Source organism: Dipodomys spectabilis, unplaced genomic scaffold (assembly GCF_019054845.1).
Source record: "Dipodomys spectabilis isolate Male_0828 unplaced genomic scaffold, ASM1905484v1 ptg000284l, whole genome shotgun sequence".
NCBI classification, from domain to species: Eukaryota; Metazoa; Chordata; class Mammalia; order Rodentia; family Heteromyidae; genus Dipodomys; species Dipodomys spectabilis.
This window is the reverse complement of record NW_024870961.1, coordinates 3,225,712-3,241,731: the sequence shown is the minus strand read 5'-3', so window position 1 is coordinate 3,241,731 and position 16,020 is coordinate 3,225,712. Positions and strand designations below refer to the sequence as shown.

General features: G+C 38.2%; 1 pseudogene; it reads right to left on the bottom strand.

Moving 5' to 3' along the window:
- Positions 1–15,353: 15,353 nt before the first annotated feature.
- On the bottom strand, positions 15,354–15,453 carry LOC122126557 (annotated as a pseudogene).
- Positions 15,454–16,020: the final 567 nt, after the last annotated feature.

Genomic DNA, 16,020 nt, shown 5'->3' with positions numbered 1-16,020 from the left:
TAGACACTCCAGGTAATTCCAGCTTCTGACTAATGTGAACTTCGCTGTTATTATTGGCATATGAGCTATTAGTTTTTTCTTTTCAGTTCTTTGGATTATGCAATGAGCAATGGAATTGCTGGGTAATGTGGTAATGCTATGTTATGTTAGAAGAATGGGTCATATTGTACCATAATTGCTATATCACTTTTCATCATCACAGAAATGTACAAATGGTCAATAAAATGTATTTCAAATGTATTTCAAATGTATTTCAAACCTTCCACAGTTGTGCCCTAAAAAATCATTTTTTTTACTTTTTACTTGCTTTTATTTAGGCCATGCAGGCCTGGACCTATGTAGCATTGTCTAGAGCTGAAGTGAGAACAATACCAAATGCCACTGACCTAGCCTCCAAAAACATTTAATCTAGTTGCCATTTTTCCTAGAGATAAAATTTAGTGATTATATGCATTTTTACTCTTCTAAAATAAGGTTTTGAATTTTAAAATGACTTATATATATGTAACACCTCTGTGTACCTTCTTTTTACTAAGAAGAAAAATTATATTTACAAAAAATATAAAAGGACAAAAATGCTTCTCAGCAGGAAAATACCTTACAATCACAGTCTGATTCTGACGCAAGCACATACAAAACAATACAAAAAATAATACAATAAGAGCTCATCTAAAGTAAAATGAAGAGTAAGGCCAGGCGCAGAGGTCAAGTGGTAGAGCACTAGGTTGCCCAGCACCAGCCTCTGAATCAAAACCGCAGTACTGCCAAGGGATAAAATAAAGTATTAAAGTTAAGGAAACATGCAGATAAAATATGATGGACACCAAAGAAGGACACACCTGTAATCACAACACTTGGGAGATTAAGCAGTAGAATTATGAAGTTAAGATCACACTTGGCTACATAATGAGACTACTTCTTAAATAACATAGAATAAAATAAATCAAACAAAAATTTTAATGACTAGGGTGTAGTTGAAGTGTAATTAAAGTAGTTTTTGTATGCACAAAAATTACATGCTTTGATAACTACAACTTTCAGTTTACACTGCAGTACAAGGTGCTCAGTGGCTGGAATCCCTCCTGAGGAACTCTATGGCAGTTGATGCACTTGTATTCTTGGCTGGACTGAGGGTTTTGCTAGGCAAACAGTGTTTTGATCTCAATTCGTGGATCCCACTTACAACTCTTTTTTTTAATACACCACCTACAAATCTCTCCCATCTCAATAACAGGGCTTTCTGGCTTTCAAGTGAATTTATCTTTGATATCTCTTAGGGTTCTCCTCCCCTTTGTCTGGAACTGCTCTGTTCCTGGGTCCACATTCAGCAGCTTATTCTGAGAAGAGTTGTAACTATTTGCTAGCCATCTCTATCCACTGCCATCTCCACCCCAAATTAGTCTTTGGTATCAGTATGAGTCAGGTCAGAGGATACAGCCAGCCAGGGCTGGCTTTGAACCATGATCCTCAGACCTCAGCCACTTGAATAGCTAGGATCACAGGAGTGAGACACTGGCACCCGGCCATCATTTCTTTCTTCCAGGAAAATTTAGGGGGGTGGAATAGCACAGCAGCACATATATTTGATAGCAACTGCCCCAGGGTGAACCAGATGTTCAGATAAAACCATTGACTTTGATATTGCCTTTGGTATCCAACAGGATATTGTTGGAATTAAGGTATCTGTGTGTGATTCTGTTCTGGTATGGGTAGTGAACAGCACTTACAATTTGTGTGAAGAGCCTCTTGGTTTCATCCTCATATAGGCGGCAGGATTTTGAGATCCACCCCAGAAGGTATCCCCTACTGGCCAGTTCCATTGATGAGATACATATACTCTTCCTTCTCCATCACCTGGTACAACCTGATGGTGTGTTTGTGCCATACCTTCTTAAAAATGTCCACTTCATTCTTTAATTGATGACTGGAGGACTCTTGCTGTTATGCCATGGTTGCAGGACCTCCCCCCCCCACCCCGCAAGAAGACCACTGAGAGTCAGACTCTACAGCTGTTTTATTTAAATGGGCTGCAGCTTGGGCCTCATCCTACACTCTGACACAGCGGAGCCTAGGAGGAGAGCCCCGAGCTAAGGATTTGCAGGTCTTATAAAGGCACACAATCAACCAAGTGTTTGTATTACCACCACATGTTCCTTTGCTAGACAGAAACAAGCAACAAGTGGTCACTGTCTCAAACTTTAGCCTTTCAATCCCCCCCCCCCCCCGCGCTTGATTTATGGTCCTGAGCCACAATCTTGTGGCTCTGGCCCAAAACTAAATTTCAACAGCTCTTGATCTTGAACGAGTATACCAATAACAATCAGTCCATTTATCTTTTCTTGCGTATGCGGAGTGGTTGGGTCGGATGCTTGGAGACTTCCCATGTTTCCTGATGGTCATCCAGGGCAAAGGGGTCAGCTGGTCTGGCATGGGAGCAGTGGATCTAAGCAGCAATGCCGTCCACTTTAAGGGCTGTGGGTGTAGCCAGTAGCACCATGTAAGGTCCCTTCAATCGTGTTTCCGGAGATCGCAAGTTGTGCCTTCGAACAAACACCCAGTCCCTTGGTTTAAACAAATGTGGGATAGGAATAGAAGCAGAATCATATAATTCTCTAAGCTGGGGCCACATACTCTTATGCACCAGCTTTAAATAGTCAAGCTTACACAGAAATTCAGTATCATCCAAATCAGCAAGCAATTAAAGACAAGCCGATAGGGTGAATTTCTTATTCTAAACAAAGCAAAAGGAAGGAGCGATACCCCGTCTACACCAGTCTCCAAGGCCAATTTAGTTAAGGTCTCTTATAGAGTCTGATTCATACCTGCCCTGAACTCTGGGGTCTATAAGCACAGTGCCATTTCCAATCCATCCCCAATGTCGGAGGTATTCGCTGACTTACTTTTGAGACAAAGGCCAGTCCATTGTCTGACCTATTGGGGGATGGGAAGCCATACCTGGGTAGAATTTCTTCCAGGATCTTCTTAGCCACGACATTTGTGGTCTCATGCTTTGTTGGGTAGGCTTCAACCCATACTGAAAAGGTTTCTACAAAAACTAGCAAATTTTTATATCCAAATTTTCCAGTTTTAATTTCTGTGAAGTCTATTTCCCAATACACACCTGGCCTATCTCCATGGAGGCAAGCTCCTTTAGTAACCGGCTGATTGGGGGCATTGGTGAGCTGACAGGCTTTACAATTTTTCACAATGTCCACAAGAGTTGATTCCCTTGCCTAATTTTTACTTCTGAGTGTCAGAGCAAGTCCTGCATTCTTCAGGTTCCCATGTGAGAGACCCGATGGATTCTCTTAAGAATCCCCTTGCCCAATCTTTGTGGCAAGGTAAGTTTTCCCTCACCAGTTTTCCACTAGTCTTTTTTTCCTTCTCTGCCAGGGGGTTTATAGGCCATGGGAATTTTCTTTATCCACTCCAAGTCTTCTTGGGAGTACTGAGGCTCAGGAGACAAAGCTCGTGGCCCTGGGTCTACTAGAGTCAGTACTTACGCTCTGGGCTGGAGGGCCGCCTCCTTAGCTGCCTGATCAGCCAAGTTATTTCCTTTGGTTATTGAATCAGTTCCCTTTTGATAGCCTGGGCAGTGCATAATGGCAATATTTGCTGTTTCCCATTGGGCACAGATGAGGCTTAAATTTTCTTGTTTTTAATAGTCTTTCCCTCAGCTGTCAGCATCCCCCTCTCTTGGTAAATGGCTCCATGGACATGCACGGTGGCAAAAGCATACCGACTGTCTGTGTAAATGTTTAGTCTCTTCCCTTTTCCCATTTGTAGGGCTTTTGTTAGTGCCACTAGCTCTGCTCTTTGTGCAGATGGTCCCTGGTGGAGTGCTTCTACCCATGCTATCACAGTGTCCATGGTGACTGCTGGGCCCGTATACCTTTTTCCATCTCGAATGAAACTGCTGCCATCTGTGAACCAGGTATGCTCAGCATGCAGTAGTGGTGAGTCCAACAAATCTGGCCTCTTTTCCTTGGCCCGGTTTCTCTTTTCATGCTCCATTTTACGTTCTCTGTCCTTCCTTTCCTGTCTTTGCTCCTCTGTCTCTCTTATTGTAAACCTTTCCTGCCGCGGCTACTAGATCCCTAATTATAGACTGTCTAGAGCCTGCAACTTTATGTCTGGTGCAGCTTGATTTATATAGGCAAACATAATCATCTGAGCCAACTCCTGGGTCTCAAGATCATATGGAGTATATTGACTAAAAGCTTCCAAGAGCCGCTCAAGGTATGCTGCTGCACTTTCACTTACTCCCTGTCTTACATCATAAACCTTGGCCATATTAGTAGGTCGGCAGGCCGCCGCCTTGAGACCTGCCAACAGAGCCTGGCGGTACATGAGGAGATGCTCCCTACCTTCAACTGTCTTGTAGTCCCATGTTGGTCAGAGCTCAGGAAAATAGGCAGCGATCAGGGCAGGATCCGTGATGGGCACTGTCAGATATGGTCTCTCTCTTCAGTGGTAAAAAGAACTTGTAAAAGCTGACTGCAATTATCCCAAGTGGGCTGATGAGTAAAGTGAATAGTTTCAAGCAAATGAATTAAATCCTGGGGTTTCTCAGAAAAGGGGGCGTTTTGTATGCACCAATTGTATAGAGCACTGGTAGAAAATGGACACTATTGGGTTGCTGTTGACCATCCACATCCACAGTACCTATGGCATGTAGGGATGAAAACAGCTGCATTAGATGGGGGGTTGATCCCACTGCAGCGTTGAGTGACTGGCCCCTCAGAAACTTGAAGGGCAGGTGCCAAGTGTTCTATAGCTCCCTCCTCCTCTTGATCATTCTCAGGTTCTGCAAAAGGAACCTGGGAAGGGGAATATGGGGGAGGACACATTTCTTCTTCCAAGTTATCTCCCTGAAAAACCCGGGGTTACACTTTCTTTTCCTCTTTCTTAGTTTCTTTTTGTAAGTCTAGGGGGCTAGATGGAGTGTTGCACATGGTTTCCAGTCCTGTCAGTCATACAGTCCAAAAAACAATAAACAGTACAAACAAAACCCATGCAGGCCTGACAGTTATTAAAAAAAATGCTTACAAAGTGGAGATCCCCCAAATTGGTCCACTGACTCCTGTCATGGCGGGGTGCCATACCCATGCCCCACAGCAGAAGGAGCAGACCCACAGTGGGCGAGTTGGGCTTCGGTTAGAAGGCTCTCTTGGTCAGTTCTGGCCTAACACCAAACCAACCCTCGCCCCACAATTCACACGGTGGGGTTCCAAGGACCCCCCCCCCCCCCCCCGCCCCACACAGCAGGGTTCCAAGGACCGCTGCCCCACACGGCGGGATTCCAAGTACCCCCGCCCCCAAACGGCGGGGTTCCAAGGACCCCCCTCCATATGGTGGGGTTCCAAGAACCCCTGCTCCACACAGCAGGGTTATCCCCTCCCCACAAGAGGATATGGAACATCTCCCAGTTCCTCCAGTGTTGTCATGCAAGCAGGTCCACTTTGACAACCCTTTACGAATTGGAGGGGCCATTCTCACAATGGAAAATGAAAGTAAAACAGACAAACAAGAAGACAAGACAAATGAACAAAGACAGCGCTGTTTTACCTTTGGAGTCTGAGGTCTCCGGGATCTTTGGGGGGTATCCCGGACCAGCCCCCACTAATATGTTATGCCATGGTTGCAGGAACCCCCCCCCCACAAAAAGACCACCGAAAGTCAGACTCTACAGCTGTTTTATTTAAACGTGCTGCTGCTTGGGCCTCGTCCTACACTTCGGTACAGCGGAGCCTAGGAGGAGAGCCCTTAGCTAAGGATTTGCAGGTCTTATAAAGGCACACAATCAACCAGGTGTTTGGATTACCACCACGTGTTGCTTTGCTAGACAGAAACAAGCAACAAGTGGTCACTGCCTCAAACTTTATCCTTTCATCCCTTCAGGAGTATTTTAACTGCCACTTCCATTTGTGTGAGGTGTGGATTGTCAGCTTCACTTGTCCATTGGTACCATGGTCAATGAGCTCTTTCATCTGGTATTGATTGATGATCTCTTCATTCAAGGATATGGAGGATGATTCTTTGTATTCTTCCATCCTTCTGCTATGATGGCAGGTAGCAAGTCTACCTAAAATTAACTAAATAAAATAATGGAAACACAGAAAAAATAAAAAGAAATACCAAAACCAAACGACAACTCACACCCCCCCCCACCATATCAGAAAAATCATGAATTTTGCTTTGAGTCAGTCCAGCATGTCACTAATCAAGAGCTCCTAGAGGTGTTAACTCACATAGGTTGGAGCACAGTGGCTTCCTATATACACTGCATGACCTCTCAAAAGGGAGATATTGCAGCCCATCACAGTGACATCATAGAAGAAATGGACCAATCAGAGTCTGGGCCAGTGAAGTCAGAGAAAAAGTGGACCAATCATAGCTTGCCAGCATTGATACTCTAGCCCATAAGCTTCAAAGACTGTTGCTAAGGACTCCATGTGGGCTTGAGGTTGCTCTGGTCATTGTTATGCCATTCCTGAAACTACTAGGACAGTGGTCAAAGTCCTCTGATCTTGTAGAGGACTCCTGAATCTCATACATTGCTTCTGTGGAGACACTGGCCAATAGCCTCCATGCTTGATGGCCACCTTATCCTATATTTGTTCCAGCAATGACATGGCAAGAAGACCTCCGTCCTACTCAAGGACAACTCTCCTACAATTTGCTTCTGAGGTTACAAGGCCCAGGCTGTCTTTGAGCCACAATCCTCACAATTCACCTTCCTGAGTAGTTAAGGTTATATGCCTGAGCCATCATTAGGTACTTAGCTCATCTCTCTCACATTTGGGGGAAGTATATATATATATTTGTTAGAAAGGTTGGTATTAGATAAGTCCTTTTAACACCTTAAATGGGTTGCCCTTGCTGTCTAATATTTAATCTTGTGTTTGATTAGAAATTTGTCATAATATGATTGAAGATCCCTTGTGTGATGAGTTGTGTCTCTGTGCTTTGGGAGGTTTCCTGTCTTTGTTTAATTAGAATGTGTCTTAGTGTGGACCTGTGTAATTATGTTAATTGTCTTCTTTAAGCTGCTAGATTCCTGGATAGAAGGGTTCATGCTTTCAGTCAAATTTGGGAAGGATTTGGTCATTATTCCTTCAAATACTATGTATTTCGTTTTTTTTTATCCCTGTATGTTATACATATATACATTATACATTGTACATACAATACATATTCACATTGTATATTTGAATATACATATATATGCCTACATATTTATATTATATATACATTTATATACATATATTTTTCACATAACTTCCACTTTTGTGATTGTTTATGGTAGGAAGTCTAGATTGATCTCAGCTACTCCATCAGAGTTAGAGTTAGGAGTTTTCCTTTTTATTTCTTGGTGAAAATATGCATTTCTCAGCAAGGATATCAAAACCGGTACAAATAAGAGCTAGCTTTGAGTTTTCTCTCTCTCTCTCTCTCTGTCTCTTTCTCTCTTTCTCTCTCTCTTTCTGATTTCCTGCCTCTGTTTCCAGCTCTCTGAGCACAGGACCATTGCTTACCAAGTTGTTTTATTGTGTGCTATGATCTACTAGTGTGCGCACAGTCATGTTCTGCTTCAAAGGTCACCATGCTGCACCTGGAAGAGGAGCTCTCTACAAAGTCAGCCTGCATGGGTATGCCTGCCTCTTTCTTGAGGTCAGAGTCGCCATAGCTACTGGGGTGGCCTTTAGTAGATGCTCATGTGCCCGGACTGCTGACTGCTGAATGTGGGCGACTCAAGCACAGCCTCTTTATTTACCCAAGTCAGAAGTCTGTGTTGGATCCTGGGGGCACTGCCCTGTTGGTGACTGTGCTAGGAGGAAGGCTGTGGGTAGCAGGAGCCTCAATGTGGCCTGACATCTGGGGAAGAGAAAGAATAGGTCAACTCTAAAGGGAAAAAGAATGAAGAGAGAAAAGAAGCAGTAAAACCTTTATCAATTAAAAACACAAGAGTTTGGAAGTGGAAAAGCAGTGGAAATATTCTAAATAACAATAAAAATTGCTAACATGGATAGAAGATGGATCACATTTTGTCATATATAATTTTGAAAAAAACATACTAGGAATGAAAATTTAAAAGTCAAAATTTAAAACACTATTTGGATTATAACTACACAGTATAGCTCAGTGGTTAAACATTGGCCTAGCAAATGTGAAGCAATGGTGTGATCTCTTAAGCATTACAAAGCACACACACAAAAATCACAAGAACACACACACACACACACACACACACACACACACACACACACACACACACCCCACATACACACATTTGGAATATTGATATTATCATATTAAACAGAGGAAATTATCACAAATAGAAAATGTAGGTTAATATATGAAATAATAATATTTCTCGTCCTATTTAAAAGTTTAGTAGAAATAAAATAATCACAATAAATTTTTATAGATTAAGTAAACTGAAAATTAAGCAATAGAAAACATGAGAACCTTTTCAAATAAGTTTTAAATAATAAACATTTTGACACATGTATCCTTTCATTTTGACAAAAAATTGATGCTAGTGGTGTTTTAAATCAAGATTTAGAATATTATAACCAAGTGCTCTATATCTCGCTAGGGGTGGCTATATCTCTAATCATTTCTCTCTGAATATTTTTATAATAAGATATTATAGTTGCTCAGTCTCTCCCGAATTACAAACCCTATTTACATTTCCCACCATATCTAGAAAATAACAGCCACAAATCACCATGCCCAGCTCAAACATTTTTTTTTAAGTTAAGTAAAAATATTTCCAAAAATCACCAGGTAATGAAACTTTTCTTAATAAAGTATGTGCTTCTTAAAAATACAGTATTTGCTACCTGGACAAATATGTTTACATCTATAAGAAATATTTTTTTTTAAATTTACCAACCGTATAAAAATTCAAAAAATAATTTTTAAATATTCACTTTATAAATATTTTAAAAACAAAATATATGTGTCTGAATAATTTACATGTGTAAAAATCATGCAAAATTATATTAACTAGTCCTACAACTCTGAAAAAAGAATTACCCTGAAGAAACAGAAGAAAATATTTAAGTTCAAATTTTGAAATTTAGAAAATAAAATGAAATGTACTTTTTAGATGACTAAAGTAACTGTAAACCCTCTGCATACAAATTTTCTTATAAAAATGCATGAACAAAGAAAGCAAAAGCACTCATTGATCAATAGCAACAGCAAAAGCATCAGTAGTTCTTTTTTTGAGCATACAAAAAAAATCGATGGAAGAGATAACAACGTTCCTTCCATAAGCTGGGAAGGGAGGTGAAGGGTAAACAAAGGAGGAGGCTGCAATGCTTGGTAAGAAATGTATGCATTATCCTGCCCATGTAATTGTAACCCCTCTGTACAGTATGCTCTCAAATAAAATAAAATTAAATTAAAAATAAATAAATAAATAAAAAGAAATGTACTTATTTATGTAACTGTAACACCTTTGTACATTACCTTTACAATAAAATTAAATTGAAATTAAAAATAAACCAAACAATATACCAATAAGAATTCTTATAAGCCATTGGTTAAAAGCTTTGTAAAAAATTGCCCTAAGTACCCAAGGAATATATTTTGATGATGCTACTTTAATAATTAAACTTCAGTAGAGAAGCAAAAAGTGTAAAAACTGTTACAAAGTAAAGTAATTAATCAGAATATGTTACTATTCATAATAATCATAAGCTGAATTTATAGGGATAGTCAAATATGTAAGAAATGAGACAATTTGCCATACATTTGCACTTAATATGTGAGAAAGAATTTTCTAGGTCTTAAATATATCTTAAGCTTAATACTCAAAACTTAAAATATATCTTAAATTTAATAAAGAACCTATTCTGTCACACCATATGATAATCAGATAAAGCTGATATTAGAGCTCCTCAGTAGTTACGAGTAGAGGAGGGAGCCCATGGTGCCAAGCAGTAAGAGTATTTTCTAAAGTAACTAGACATATATATGACTTGTGATTACCTCAGGAAAAAAATAAAAAAGCAGTGAAGCATAGAGGACAGACAGAATTTTAACTAGCTACTCAGAGGCTGAATCAGCTTAGGTAGCTACTCGAGAGGCTGAGATCTGAAGGCCACTGTTCAAAGCCAGTCAAATCATGAAAATACATGCGATTATCTCCAAAAAACCAGAAGTGGAACAGTGGCTCAAGTGGTAGACCATTACCTTTAGACAGAGAAGCTGAGGAATAATGCTTGCGCAGTATGAAGCCTCAAGAATAATGAATGTATGCATGAGCACATGCATATGTGTGTGCGGGGACTCGCATGAGCGTCCACACACATGCACACAAACACACACAAATGAGTATTTCAATGTGAAGTTCTTCCATTTTAACCTTGCTGTACTTTATTTCCCTGTATTAGTTCACAAATTAACAAAATCAGCTAACCACCTATTTACATACAACTCATGTTTCTTTAAAGTCTACTCTCTTTTTGGAAGCCTGCTTTTATTTGACCCAAAAGTAAATTATTCAGGAAGTCAATTCTTCTCTCTCAAGTCTGTTGTATTAGATGATTTTTAGGTTCCTCCTAGGAACATGATTTTGTGTAATCCTGCATGAAGCAACATAACCCTGTCAAACAATTAATAATAGGTTTTTCTCTGCCTGGCGAACATCTGTAGTTTTACTAACTTCATAAAATTCATGATCTGTCTGTGTATGCCAAAGACTGCTGAGCAAATAAAAAAACCCTTCTCAGAACTTAGCATTTGTATACTATTCATAGGTATGAGGTGTTTAAATATTACTGAATTTTTTTTGAAATAAGTAATATTCATCTTGACTATCTTGAGAAAGAAAAATTAGTTTCTCAGAGCTTCAGGTAAGAACATGAGTGAAAGAAACAAAAGGAAAAGTGAAGAACAATAATCCATATATTCAAATGAAACAAAACAACCCAAGAAAACACAAATTAATTCAGTACTCAAGAACCTGCAGGAAATGCAAATATAAAAAAAATCAACTATGACAAGCTTATGAATATCCTTAATCCATGGGAGTGAACTGTTGTAAGGATAGTGCTTAAAGCCCAGACTGGACAGAAAGATCTGTACACAATGCCACGCACCTGTTATTTTAAATTCCAGGAAGAATAACATAAAGTGTACTGAGCCCCAAATCAGATACAAGTAGGAAGCCAGATTCTATCTGAAAAATAATCAGGATAATTTAAGTCTGAGGACATGACAAAATGGTAAGAACAACCATTTTGGGGGCACAAGACACTCAATTCAAACTCTAATATTATGGGTATTAAAGAAAAAAACTATGATTTTAAATAATTGGAATAATGGTAAGATTTGAGTATTTGAGTGGAGAAAAATCCATGAGAGAGATAGAATGAACCCACATTACAATACTTTCTACTTAAGTGATAATGTTTTGTGGTACTTCAGACAAAACAGTTACCTTGCTAATGAGTATGGATTTGCACTTGGGTGATGGAAACACTCTACTTACACAGGGGTAAATTAAATAGATTTTTGGGGGTAGATTGTACTTCTTGAACTAAGACCCTAGATGATGTCCCTGAGCTTTTTCTCTCAAGGCTACCACTCTACCACTTTCAGCCACAGTTCCAATTCTGATTTTCTGTTGGTTGTTTGGAGATAAGAGGCTCATGGACTTTCCTGCCCAGGATGGCTTCAAACCACAATCGTCAGATCTCACCTTCCGAGTAACCAGAATTCCAGCCATGAGTCATCAATGATTTTAATAATTTAGTAAATTGTGCAGTTACAGAAGTTATAAATTATCCTTATAACCTGTGTAATATATGTGTGTGTATATATCAATGCATATGGATAGAAATATTTTAGCATATTTTTGTATCTACAATAGAGTTGTGAAATCATCCTTCATTATAAAATAAAATGGTAGCCGGGCGCCGGTGGCTCATGCAATCCTAGCTACTCAGGAGGCAGAGATCTGAGAATCGCAAGTCAAAGCAGACAGGAAAGAAAAGTTGGAGAGATTCTTATCTCCAATAAACCACTCAAAAACCGGAAGGGGCACTGTGGCCCAATTGGTAGAGTGCTAGCCATGAGCTGAAGAGCTGAGGGAGAGCGCCCAGGTCCCAAGTTCAAGCCCCACGACAGACGAAAAATAAATAAATAAAAATAAAATAAAATGGAAACAAAAGTTAATAAGGAGCAAAACAAAGAGAATTGTTACAGGTTTCTTGTTGTTGAATGTAATAAGAATTGTGAGAATCAGTTTGGCAAAATCATCTCTACTTTAACAAAATGGATAATAGCTATTAAATCCAATCCATCTATTTGCCCATATTGTGCATCCTCACACATGAGTGTCAAAATCAAACCACAGTTTCTGCCATTGTATTTAACTCACCTGTTATAAGTTAGAGGATAGATGAAGTAATCAAATAAAGATTAAAATAATAGTATGTGAGGCTATGAGTTAAAGCAGAAAATGATTTTAAGTATGATAATAGCTTATTAAATTGCATATTTCTTATTTTTACTCTATTGTCATGTCCCTCATTCCCACATTAGAAAAGTACATAGAAGGTTCTCACTAAATTATATGTACAATTATGAAAAAAAGTATTGAAAAAATATGGACACAGTGTGGTTTTAGCTTATTGTGACCTGTAGGGGGTAGTGTGTTTTTGAGGATTTGCAATACGTTCTAATGGAGATGAAGAGAGGGATGTGATTATTCTGGAAAACTGGCTAGAGGGTTGTTCCCAGAAAGATAGTGATGAATTCTTCCAAAAGGTTACAGTAAAATCACTTTCACAACCATGTTCACTGCTGCACTATTCACCGTAGAAAACTGATGGAAATAGCCCAGATTCCCTTTGGCAGAGGGATGGTTAGAGAAAGTGTGGCACATGTACACAATTGGATTGCACCAATCCATTATGAAGACTGTTACATTATTTGCAAAGAAATGGATAGATCTAAAAATATGTTAAGTAAACTAAGTCAGAGACACACACACAAAGGACCCATGTTCTGTCTCATATTTGGAAGATAGAACTTTATGCAAGTTTTCACAACAATATTAACCAAAGCATGCTATTTGCAGAGGAGAATTTCAAAGGTGTATTTTCTTATAAAATTGAATTTTTAATCCAACAAAATGAATACCAGGAAGCTATCACTTAAGATGTGAGGGGAATTCAAAGGGAAGGAATAAAAAGAGTTATGGAGGAAGAGCATGAAGGCATAATATTCAATACAGATAGTATGAAAGTAGAAAAAATTAAAGTGGGGTGAGATTTGGAAGGGTGTGGAGAAGTTATGTAAAGATCCATTGTACTTAAAAACTGATTTGTTGAATGGAAATTCTCTTGTACAATTATTTAAGATATAAAAATATAATTAAAAACAATGGAGACATTTTATCTTAAACTGTGTTCTCTTAAACCATGAGTCAATATAATAGTTTCCTCCTCAGAAATGTTCTTTGCAGGTATGTTCCTCACATTAACAGAAAAGTGATCAGCACAATGTATATCAATCCATCACATTGCACATCATAAAGAGACACACTATAAATTCTATTTCCATCTCTTTTAAAAATAAAATTTTTTGCTCTATAAATTGATCAGAGGCATGGATTTTGTGGCTAGTTAGTTCATTGAACATCTGTCTCTCTCTTCCTCTCTCTCATTCATGGTTCTCATATGATTGTTCCATAATTATCCTAATTTATTTTGTTGTTATATTTTTGGTTGCATCATTTCACTTTCTGCTCTGCCATTTCCCAAATCATTTACATAGAAAGTATTATTTCCTATGTTTTCATTCCTAGAATAAGCTGCACATGGAGACACCACTGGTCCTCATTTTCATTCTGTACCTTTTAATACGGAGGAAAATCTTTCCTCTGCTTTCTATCAATTCTCTACTCTCCAGTTAGAATGATTTAGAATAGTAAAAATGGAAAAAGAGAAAATAAGTCATGGTGAAAAAAAAAGATGCAGAAAATTCACTGGATTTTTCTGAACAGTTCAACCAACGTCAACTACTGGGGAAATACATAGACACCTCATTCCGACCGGTACTCAGTCTCTGGTTAGGCAATTCTGATGAAGACAAGGAAGAAGATGAAACAGTGAGGAATGGTATCATTTGCAAGAAAAAAATGGAGAAGGATCCAAGCAAATTTCTTCTTTGGGCTGCCGAAATTAATCGGCTTTCTAGAGTGTGGTGAAACCTTTCCAAAAAGGCCACTAGGGATGACGATGAGTATACCACTCTTCATCAGGAAACCTACAGTTGACACTGACACATTGTCCATGAGTTGGTGGCTCGAGGCAGATATTCATGCAATAACTGTGAATGGCTGGACACACCTGCACAGTGCTTATACGTGGAATAATACCAGTGTGGCTTCTTTCTTACTTCATCATGATGCAGATACCAATGTCTAAAGGAAAGGCCTCTTGACCCCCTTGCATCTTGCTGCTGGGAATAGAAACAGCAAAGATACGTTTGATCTCCTTCTTTTGAACCATTATATTAAACCAGGTCTGAAGAACAACTTGGAAGAAACTGCATTTGATACTGCCAAAAGATAAGTATGTGTGACTACCTCTTTGAAGTTGTGAAAGGCTTACAAATTGTTCTCCTACGTCTTAATGATTTGGTTAAGTTACTTAAATTTCAAAAATGCCAGTCCATCCTTTGTCTCTGTACAAAATATTTTCACAATACAAAGCAACAGCAATACCTTACTTTAAAAATTCATGGATTCCATGGTATTCTTCCAAATGAATTGCCTGACTTTGATGTCAAAATATATTCAAGAGTTGTTTGTATACATCCATAATGATTTCTGTAGAGCTTGTGATTTTTAAAATCAGAAATAATTTTAATGTATCTGTTGAAATGAGTAGTACAGAACCTAAAGACATTTCCGGTGCTTGTCTGAAGAAAGTATATTTTAACATATTCTGTATTCTGTTTGTAAAATGTCCGTAATCTATTTCATTCTCTCCTAGATATAATGCTTTGAATACTACATTATTATATATTATATAAATTCATTAATAAATGTGTCCTTACAGATTGCATTCCATATAAAAACAGTTTAAGATTCTTTTTTCACCTAGGTCCTTATAGTATTTTATTTCTTTGGGATAAAATTAAAATGTTATCTAATTTCAAAAGTTTTGTAAAGGTTATGCTATGTAAAGACCTTTCTAAATTGAAGATTTAATACACTGATGTCAAACTAACTTTTAATTATATGAATCACATATGTTGTTACACTTGTATTTTTGTAATCAACTTTTTAATAACTGTTTTTCATTTCTAGCAACTGAAGAATGAAAAATATGGAATAATTCGCATATTTTCATATCATCCTTGCCCAAGTGGCATGTTAATCTCTATATTGTTGTAATTTATGTATACGTGCTGCTGAAGCATGTAGTATCCTGTAAATTTAAGTTGTTAATGATGCAATCTTTATACAGGCATATATCCTTGGTTGCCTATTTGTAGCAAGGAAACCTTATTGTTACTAACAATGTTATTGATCTTATTTCTCTGAAATTCTGTGTATAGTGGAAAAACATATTGTTTGGTAGATTGCTCAAACTTGCATTTTTTTGCCAATGACTATGTTAAGTCTTTTTCATTTTAAATTTGATCATACTTTGAAGCCTTTATGGCTAGGTTCAAAGAGATGGCTTTTCAAGTACTTATTTATCAACTGAGTTAGCTTTGTGGAGCTGATGGATTCAAAGTAAGCCTTGCTGAAGTGCTACTTCTAAACTTTTGCAGCTTAAAATTTCCCAAATGAGGTCTTACTGGCACAAATGTCTACTGACCCTTTACCCTTCTTCCATGTAGTAACAGACCAAACAGAATATCTTACCCTGACAGCAAAGATTATCTTACTGGAAAAAAACTAATCTTAGTTACAAGGGATCATAGAGAAATAAACAGTTCTGACTAGAAAGTATTTTATCATAATATAATTGTTTATTATAC